Consider the following 8,547-nt stretch of genomic DNA (forward strand, 5'->3'; position numbering starts at 1 on the left):
CATGACCCTCCAGCATGACAATGCCACCAGCCATACTGCTCGTTCTCAAATCAAATCAAATCAAATTGTATTTGTCACATACACATGGTTAGCAGATGTTAATGCGAGTGTAGCGAAATGCTTGTGCTTCTAGTTCTGACAATGCAGTAATAACCAACAAGTAATCTAACCTAACAATTCCACAACTACTACCTTATACACACAAGTGTGAAGGGATAAAGAATATGTACATAAAGATATATGAATGAGTGATGGTACAGAACGGCATAGGCAAGATGCAGTAGATGGTATAGAGTACAGTATATACATATACATATGAGATGAGTAATGTAGGGTATGTAAACATTATATTAAGTGGCATTGTTTAAAGTGGTACATTTTTACAGTGGTACATTTTTACATAATTTCCATAAATTCCCATTATTAAAGTGGCTGGAGTTGAGTCAGTATGTTGGCAGCGGCCACTAAATGTTAGTGGTGGCTGTTTAACAGTCTGATGGCCTTGAGATAGAAGCTGTTTTTCAGTCTCTCGGTCCCTGCTTTGATGCACCTGTACTGACCTCGCCTTCTGGATGATAGCGGGGTGAACAGGCAGTGGCTCGGGTGGTTGTTGTCCTTGATGATCTTTATGGCCTTCCTGTGACATCGGGTGGTGTAGGTGTCCTGGAGGGCAGGTAGTTTGCCCCCGGTGATGCGTTGTGCAGACCTCACTACCCTCTGGAGAGCCTTATGGTTGTGGGCGGAGCAGTTGCCGTACCAGGCGGTGATACAGCCCGACAGGATGCTCTCGATTGTGCATCTGTAAAAGTTTGTGAGTGCTTTTGGTGACAAGCCGAATTTCTTCAGCCTCCTGAGGTTGAAGAGGCGCTGCTGCGCCTTCTTCACAACGCTGTCTGTGTGGGTGGACCAATTCAGTTTGTCCATGATGTGTACACCGAGGAACTTAAAACTTTCCACCTTCTCCACTACTGTCCCGTCGATGTGGATAGGGGGGTGCTCCCTCTGCTGTTTCCTGAAGTCCACAATCATCTCCTTTGTTTTGTTGACATTGAGTGTGAGGTTATTTTCCTGACACCACACTCCGAGGGCCCTCACCTCCTCCCTGTAGGCCGTCTCGTCGTTGTTGGTAATCAAGCCTACCACTGTAGTGCCCACCCTTGTGGGGCCCCGGTGTTGAGGATCAGCGGGGTGGAGATGTTGTTACCTACCCTCACCACCTGGGGGCGGCCCGTCAGGAAGTCCAGGACCCAGTTGCACAGGGCGGGGTCGAGACCCAGGGTCTCGAGCTTGATGACGAGTTTAGAGGGTACTATGGTGTTAAATGCTGAGCTGTAGTCGATGAACAGCATTCTCACATAGGTATTCCTCTTGTCCAGATGGGTTAGGGCAGTGTGCAGTGTGGTTGCGATTGCGTCGTCTGTGGACCTATTGGGTCGGTAAGCAAATTGGAGTGGGTCTAGGGTGTCAGGTAGGGTGGAGGTGATATGGTCCTTGACTAGTCTCTCAAAGCACTTCATGATGACGGAAGTGAGTGCTACGGGGCGGTAGTCGTTTAGCTCAGTTACCTTAGCTTTCTTGGGAACAGGAACAATGGTGGCCCTCTTGAAGCATGTGGGAACAGCAGACTGGGATAAGGATTGATTGAATATGTCCTTAAACACACCAGCCAGCTGGTCTGCGCATGCTCTGAGGACGCGGCTGAGAATGCCGTCTGGGCCTGCAGCCTTGCGAGGGTTAACACGTTTAAATGTTTTACTCTTGGCTGCAGTGAAGGAGAGCCCGCAGGTTTTGGTAGAGGGCCGTGTCAGTGGCACTGTATTGTCCTCAAAGCGAGCAAAAAAGTTATTTAGCCTGTCTGGGAGCAAGACATCCTGGTCCGCGACGGGGCTGGTTTTCTTTTTGTAATCCGTGATTGACTGTAGACCCTGCCACATACCTCTTGTGTCTGAGCTGTTGAATTGCGACTCTACTTTGTCTCTATACTGGGACTTAGCTTGTTTGATTGCCTTGCGGAGAGAATAGCTACACTGTTTGTATTCGGTCATGTTTCCGGTCACCTTGCCCTGGTTAAAAGCAGTGGTTCGCGCTTTCAGTTTCACGCGAATGCTGCCGTCAATCCACGGTTTCTGGTTTGGGAATGTTTTAATCGTTGCTGTGGGTACGACATCGTCAATGCACTTTCTAATGAACTCACTCACCGAATCAGCGTATTCGTCAATATTGTTGTTGGACGCAATGCGGAACATATCCCAATCCACGTGGTCGAAGCAGTCTTGAAGCGTGGAATCAGATTGGTCGGACCAGCGTTGAACAGACCTGAGCAAGGGAGCTTGTTGTTTTAGTTTCTGTTTGTAAGCTGGAAGCAACAAAATTGAGTCGTGGTCAGCTTTTCCGAAAGGAGGGCGGGGGAGGGCCTTATATGCGTCGCGGAAGTTAGTATAACAATGATCCAAGGTTTTACCAGCCCTGGTAGCACAATCGATATGCTGATAGAATTTAGGGAGTTTTGTTTTCAAATTAGCCTTGTTAAAATCCCCAGCTACGATGAATGCAGCCTCAGGGTGTGTGGTTTCCAGTTTACAAAGAGTCAGATAAAGTTCGTTCAGGGCCATCGATGTGTCTGCTTGGGGGGGAATATATACGGCTGTGATTATAATCGAAGAGAATTCCCTTGGTAGATAATGCGGTCGACATTTGATTGTGAGGAATTCTAGATCAGGTGAACAGAATGACTTGAGTTCCTGTATGTTGTTATGATCACACCACGTCTCGTTAATCATAAGGCATACACCCCCGCCCCTCTTCTTACCAGAAAGATGTTTGTTTCTGTCGGCGCGATGCGTGAAGAAACCAGCTGGCTGCACCGACTCCGTTAGCGTCTCTTGAGTGAGCCATGTTTCCGTGAAGCAGAGAACGTTACAATCTCTGATGTCTCTCTGAAATGTTACCCTTGCTCGGATTTCATCAACCTTATTGTCAAGAGACTGGACATTGGCGAGTAGTATGCTAGGGAGTGGAGCGCGATGTGCCCGTCTCCGAAGCCTGACCAGGAGACCGCCTCGTTTGCCCCTTTTACGGCGTCGCTTAGGGTCGCCGGCTGGGATCAGATCCATTGTATTGGGTGGAAGGCAAAACACTGGATCCGCTTCGGGAAAGTCATATTCCTGGTTGTAACGATGGTGAGTTGACGTTGCTCTTATATTCAGTAGTTCCTCCCGACTGTATGTAATGAAACCTAAGATTACCTGGGGTACCAGGATCTGGCACCCCAATGGTGGAACAAACTCCCTCACGACGCCAGGTCAGCGGAGTCAATCACCACCTTCCGGAGACACCTGAAACCCCACCTCTTTAAGGAATACCTAGGATAGGATAAAGTAATCCTTCTAACCCCCCCCCCCCTCAAAAGAGTTAGATGCACTATTGTAAGTGGTTGTTCCACTGGATATCATAAGGTGAATGCACCAATTTGTAAGTCGCTCTGGATAAGAGCGTCTGCTAAATGACTTAAATGTAAATGTAATGTACCAATGTAAGGAATAACACATAAAAAAACTAAATACTGCATATTTTCCTAGGAACGCGAAGCGAGGCGGCCATCTCGGTCGGCGCCGGAACCCTGCCCTCTGTGCGTGATTTCCTGCAAGACAGGAATGTCAGTGTTCTACCATGGCCAGCGAAGAGCCCGGATCTCAATCCCATTGATCACGTCTGGACCTGTTGGATCGGAGGGTGAGGGCTAGGGCCATTCCCGCCAGAAATGTCCGGGAACTTGCAGGTGCCTTGGTGGAAGAGTGGGAAAACATCTCACAGCAAGAACTGGTAAATCTGGTTCAGTCCATGAGGAGGAGATGCACTGCAGTACTTAATGCAGCTGGTGGCCATACCAGATACTGACTGTTACTTTTGATTTAGACCCCCCCCCCCCCTTTGTTCAGGGACACATTATTCCATTTCTGTTAGTCACATGTCTGTGGAACTTGTTCAGTTTATGTCTCAGTTGTTGAGTCTTGTTATGTTCATACAAATATTTACACATGTTAAGTTTGCTGAAAATGAACGCAGTTGACAGTGAGAGGACATTTCTTTTTTTGCTGAGTTTATGTGCTGTTCTATTCATATTCAGGTTAAAAAACACTTGTGTTGCAATGGCACATGGCAGCTTTAGTGATTTATTAAGGAGGATGTACAACAGATATTACTTAACTTTTATGCATTAGCTCCATTAAATTCCCCCATATTCAATTGCAAAAAGGCTAATTTCCTCGAAGCGTTACATTTTGTTATGCTGTAGCTGTGTTATGAAAGGGGTGGGGTGTGGTGGTTCATCAAAAACAAAAAGTACAGTACTTTCATCCTGCATTTGCTAAAAGACTGATTGAAAAAGATTGATGAAAAGAGGTCCCTTTCACTCATTTTAAACTGGGTGTCAAGCGTTTCTCTCTGAACGTGTTCCTGGTGAAGTACCAGAAGGTAGCATAGTTTTTCTGTCTTTCTTTTCTGCTGTTTTCTGTGATGAGGTGGTTCAAGTGTGAAATATTTATGTGTACATATTAAACAGCTGTTAATGCAGTTGAGAATGAAACTGGAACACACTTATGAGCCTTATAGAGCTGTAGAGTAAGCGCGGGATTTTTCAAATGTCCTGCATTAATGCCGGCTCTTAAGTGGCAAAATACTTCTGTGGATAATTATTGCTCTCTTATGTTTACAGTGCATTCGGGAAAGTATTCAGACCTCTTGACATTTTCCACATTTTGTTACGTTACGTCCTTATTCTAAAACAGATTTTTTTTTTATCAATCTACACATAATACCCCATAATAACAAAGCAAAAACAGGTTTTTAGAAATGTTGGCAAATATATAAAATAAAATAAACAATAATGACAAAGCCCCTGGCACTGACAACTTGGATGGAAAATGACTAAGGATGGTAGAGGACTATATTGCCACTTCTATTTGCCATCTGTTCAATCTAAGCCTACAGGAAAGTGTGTGCGATCAGGCCTGGAGGGAAGGAAAAGTCATTCCGCTGCCCAAGAATAGCAAAGCACCCTTTGCTGATTCAAACAGCCGACCGATCAGCCTGCTACCGACCCTAAATTAATATTTTGGATAAAAAAAGTAGTTTGAAATAGCAGACTTTCAGCATGCTTATATGGAATGGTGTCTATATAAGCTGATGTATAAGCTGATGGCTTAACTGTATACAGTGCATTCGGAAACTATTCAGACCTCTTGACTTTTTCCACATTTTGTTACGTTACAGCATTATTCTAAAATGGATTAAATAGTTTTTTCCCTCATCAATTGTCACACAATATCCCCATAATGACTAAGCAAAAACAGTTTTTTTTTAAATCATAAAAATAAACTGTTATTACATTTACGTATGTATTCAGACCCTTTACTCAGTACTTTGTTGAAGCACTTTTGGCAGCGATTACAGCCTTGAATCTTCTTGGGTATGACGCTACAAGCTTGGCACACTTGTATTTGGGTAGTTTCTCCCATTCTTCTCTGCAGATCCTCTCAAGCGCTTTCAGGTTGGATGGGGAGTGTCGCTGCACAGCTATTTTCAGAACTCTCAGAGATGTTCGTTCGAAGTCCGGACTCTGGCTGGGCCACTCAAGGACATTCAGAGACTTGTCCCGAAGCCACTCCTGCGTTGTCTTGGGTGTGTGCTTAGGGTCGTTGTCCTGTTGGCAGGTGAATCTTCACCCCAGTCTGAGGTCCTGTGCTCTCTGGAGCAGGTTTTCATCAAGGATCTCTCTGTACTTTGCTCTGTTCAACTTTCCCTCAATTCTGACTAGTCTCCCAGTCCCAGGCTGCTGAAAAACATCCCCACAGCATGATGCTGCCACCACCATGCTTCACCGTAGAGATGGTGCCAGGTTTCCTCCAGACGTGACGCTTGGCATTCAGGCCAGAGAGCTTGTTTCTCATGATCTGAGAGTCCTTTAGGTGCCTTTTGGCAAACTCCAAGCGGGCTGTCAGAGTGACCATTGGGTTCTTGGTCACTTTCCTGACCAAGGCCCTTCTCCCCCCGACTGCTCAGTTTTGCCGGGTGGCCAGCTCTAGGTACCCTTCCTCAGATCTGTGCCTCAGCACAATCAAGTCTTGGAGCTCTACAGACAATACCTTCGACCTCATGGATTGGTTTTTGCTCTGACATGCACTGTGGGACCTTATATACACAGGTGTGTGCCTTTCCAAATCATGTCCAATCAATTGAATTTACCACAGATAGACTACAATCAAGTTATAGCAACATCTTAAAGATGATCGCTGGCAACAGGATGCACCTGAGCTCCATTTCGAGTCTCATAACAAAATACTTATGTAAAAATTTTATTAAATTAACAAAAAAATAATAAAAACCTGTTTTCGCTTTGTTGTTATGGGGTATTGTGTGTATATTGATGAGGGAAAATGTAATTTAATCCATTTTAGAATAAGGCTGAAACATAACAAAATCTTGAAAAAGTCAAAGGGTCTGAATACTTTCAGAATGCACTATATGCCTCCTATCTTTATATTTTCTACACTATGACAGCAATCCAGAGGAAAGGTAGAATATCTTGCTACATAAAAGGGAGAGCTGGGGGGGCGTATATATTGAGAGCTGAGCTAAGCTTGGAGCTGACCCACTGTCATCTTCGCGTAGTATGAAATTGTCTCCAATTCCAATCCAACCAAATTCACATTCACAGTCCCAAATCTCTCTTTTGAGCTCTACCTGAGCCAAGGCATACCGAGTCCGGGAGCCACCGTTTCAAATAGACAGACATTATTATTGACGTTAATAGTAGTATGTGGCACTGCTTCCAAAGCAGGAATAATAAAAGAGGATGCCATCTGTAATGGGACTCTGCAGAGATAAACCAAATCTGTGTGCTAATGGCAAAGACCGGCCAATAGGAATGATTAAATCATTTAAAACCTTATAGCCCGGCACAATTGCATACGTATAGAGCTCAGTAATCAGGTGGAGAAATCCCACGTGCATGATGACAAAATACACCGATAACAAGGCATCACTGTGTCAATCCAAAAGCTAATACAGATGGATTCAAATGATCTGGATTCAAATTAACTTCTACCACCTCTCATTTGTGTCTTGATTTCTCTGCCCATTACTTGCAGCTGTGTTAATAATTCACTTTTTTTATCAGCTTTTGTTTTCCCTGTCCTGCTTTGGAGCTTTGAGTTTGAGAAAATCTCTTTATTAATATAATGTATCACTATTACATTAGAGGGCTTGTGTACTGCTCTGCTAGAGGAGATGAATGAGATGCTTGAGAAGCAGAGTAATAGGTATGTTATTCATGTTACTTCATAGAGATGGCACCCTATTCCCTATAGTGCACTACTTTTGACCAGAGCTCTATGGGCCCTGGTCAAAAGTACTGCACTATATGGGTAATAGGGTGCCATTTGGGACACAGACAGTGGCTTCAACAGGGGCAATCTTGGTGACCAGACGGTCATGTCTTACAGTCAACATACCCATCTCTGCGCCTCCTCCTCCACCCCAGCCTCTGGGCGGCGTCACAGTGGTGCTACAGCTCATTTTTATGAAGTAAAACATCAGGTGAAGTACGAATATTTACACCTTGACATTCTGGGGTATATTACATAAGACATCTATTTTCTCCAGGTTTAAGTCAGAGAGGCTTTCAGGTTACTTTGTACTCAGTCACAGGCTTGTGTCCGAGGCTCGTGACTCTGTAACCCAATAACACATCCATGGGGTGACGATAGGGACACTGTCTTCGGTTTGAGGGCTGTTCACACCTAGTCACCCCCTCTCCACTGACCTCAACCCTCCCACAGTCAGACACTAGATACAGTGGGGAGAACAAGTATTTGATACACTGCCGATTTTGCAGGTTTTCCTACTTACAAAGCATGTAGAGGTCTGTCATTTTTATCATAGGTACATTTCAACTGTGAGAGACGGAATCTAAAACAAAAATCCAGAAAATCACATTGTATGATTTTTAAGTAATTCATTTGCATTGTATTGCATGACATAAGTATTTGATACATCAGAAAAGCAGAACTTAATATTTTGTACAGAAACCTTTGTTGCAATTACAGAGATCATACGTTTCCTGTAGTTCTTGACCAGGTTTGCACACACTGCAGCAGGGATTTTGGCCCACTCCTCCATACAGACCTTCTCCAGATCCTTCAGGTTTCGGGGCTGTCGCTGGGCAATATGGACTTTCAGCTCCCTCCAAAGATTTTCTATTGGGTTCAGGTCTGGAGACTGGCTAGGCCACTCCAGGACCTTGAGATGCTTCTTATGGAGCCACTCCTTAGTTGCCCTGGCTGTGTGTTTCGGGTCGTTGTCATGCTGGAAGACCCAGCCACGACCTATCTTCAATGCTCTTACTGAGGGAAGGAGATTGTTGGCCAAGATCTCGCGATACATGGCCCCATCCATCCTCCCCTCAATACGGTGCAGTCGTCCTGTCCCCTTTGCAGAAAAGCATCCCCAAAGAATGATGTTTCCACCTCCATGCTTCACGGTTGGGAT

This window comes from Salvelinus alpinus, chromosome 8, assembly GCF_045679555.1.
Source record: "Salvelinus alpinus chromosome 8, SLU_Salpinus.1, whole genome shotgun sequence".
NCBI lineage: Eukaryota > Metazoa > Chordata > Actinopteri > Salmoniformes > Salmonidae > Salvelinus > Salvelinus alpinus.